Source organism: Muntiacus reevesi, chromosome 7, assembly GCF_963930625.1.
Source record: "Muntiacus reevesi chromosome 7, mMunRee1.1, whole genome shotgun sequence".
Taxonomy (NCBI): domain Eukaryota; kingdom Metazoa; phylum Chordata; class Mammalia; order Artiodactyla; family Cervidae; genus Muntiacus; species Muntiacus reevesi.
Window position 1 is genome coordinate 26,683,672 of NC_089255.1, and position 2,421 is coordinate 26,686,092.

Here is a 2,421-nt window from a genome sequence, read left to right on the forward strand (position 1 = left end):
TAAATTTTCATGCTACTCATTATAAGGAATTCTCTGTGTTAACTATAGCTGTATGTTGGGGGCAAAGGAAGGCAACTGGACAGTAGTAGTTGTTGAATGAAGTGAGTCATAAGTTAATGCAACTTCTCTATTCCTGTGGACCTGCTTAAACCTAATCTCTTATGTATGATTTCCACTTGAAAATACAATGCTCTTTTTGCACATCAATTTAAGGCTTTAGTAGTAAGATAGCATCCACTTCCAGATGGTATTGAGGAAGATTATCACAAAGACGTAATCACCATTTGGACTGACAAGCTGGACCCGGGCAATAGGAGGCTTTTTATTCCCTCCTCTCTCCTTCCAATATATGTATTCCACTTATTTGGCTCAGACGGTAAAATATCTGCCTGCAATGCAGGGCAACTCGTTTCAATCCCTGGGTTGGGAAAATCACTGGAGAAGGGAATGGCTTCCCACTCCAGTATTCTTGACTGTAGAATTTCATGGACAAAACAGCCTGGTAGGCTATGGTCCATAGGATCACAAAGAGTCAGGCACAACTGGGCAAGTAACACTTCAAATTCCTAATGAAATATAGTCCAGACCCAAAAGATTCCCTGTAAATCAAGAAACAATCAAGGTATATGAAGCAATTCAAGCAACCTGGAATGAAATACTAACTTCCCTTTGAAAAGGCTGGCACCTGTAGCGGTTCAGCAAATGCTTGCTGAATTGAAAATAGAAATGGAGATAAGAATCATAGGAAAGAGGGTGTGGGAGATTTGTTGTAATGTCGCAGAGGTGCTCTGCTTTACCCATATAAGGAAAATAGCTGATAATTTTAGCAGGCTAGTCACTTATACTGGCCCATATAATCTGACCTCTCAAAAAAAAGGAGATCAGAAAACAATATTTTCTCTATAACTGAACCTTTTAAGAAATGTTTCCCTATTTGATCTCTGTGGTTAGTGCTCTTTACAACTGTTCCAGGACTAGCAAGTTTTTTGGTGACCCTGTGTAACTGGGAAAGGTTAATTCTGAATTTCTGCTGGATCTGCTTCTGTGACTTTAACCCTCATCCTGCCACTTTTGTAAACTTGAATAATGGACTGCCCCGGGGAGATAACCTGTGCTGCCTGCCTGTGAAGGAACTCAAGGATGTGAAACCCACACATTCCCCTGCCTGAGGCTTGGCATTCTGGTGGACATTTGCAAGAATTGAATAGTATTTTTACTTTGTCTCCTCATCTCCCCACCCCATCTCTGATCCATAAAAGAACCTGGCAACCAGGCCCTGACAAGGTCATTATTTTGAGGCGCTAGCATCATCTTCTTCATTTATTTACCATGAAGTGATAGGACCAGATGCCATGATCTAAGTTTTCTGAATGTTGAGCTTTAAGCCAACTTTTTCACTCTCCTCTTTCATTTTCATCAAGAGACTTTTTAGTTCCTCTTCATTTTCTGCCATAAGGGTGGTGTCATCTGCATATCTGAGGTTATTGATATTTCTCCCAGCAATCTTGATTCCAGCTTCTGCCTTTAACTCCTGGAATTGGTGATGGACAGGGAGACCTGGTGTGCTGCGATTCATGGGGTCACCAAGAGTCAGACATGACTGAGTGACTGAACTGACTGAACTGAGCACCATCTTCTCAGTCAGCCAGCTAGCTCGTGGTAAAGTCTCTTGCTGATCCCAACACCTTGTCTCTCAGTCATTGCCTTACCCTGTGAAGAGCAGGGCAAGCTCGGACCCTTGATGATTCAGTGAACTGAGTCCCCTGGCCATTTATTACGAGAGCTTTACTTTGAATTCTCATGACATTAAGAGAGGAAAGAATTATTAGAACTTTGGTTTAAAAAGTAAATGGGAAACAAAGTGAAAGAATCTGAAAAACACCATGAAATTCCCTGGCCTGTGTAAATTTTCCACTTGCGCAGAATTTTCCGTTTGCAGAATAAGGATAGAGAAATGTAAATGGAACGTCTGTAGGTTTCCCAATAAATGCACAAACAAGCCTGCTGTTTTCCGGAACCAACTGACGTCCAGCACCTGTACTCACAGATAAGATAACCCCATATGATACACATTATGTTACTTTTATGTTACTCATTCACTGTACTGGATGTGCTGACAATGTGACTTCTGCCTATAAAAGTCAGCTTACACTGCTATACGGGGCGACTCTGCCTCCGAGGAGACTAGAGTCGCCCGGCTTGTGCAAACCGACAATAAAGCCTCTTGCATATTGCATCTGCTGGACTGTTTATTGAGTCGCGGGAGCTCCTCTCCGGGGCAGAGACCTGACCTTTGGGTCTTACAAAAGGAATCTATGTCTAATAAAATATGACAACAAAATATCTTCAGGGAAAGTCAGTATCTCCTAACATTTTAATGTCTATTGATAAATATCATTTAGGCCAATACCAGTGAAAAAG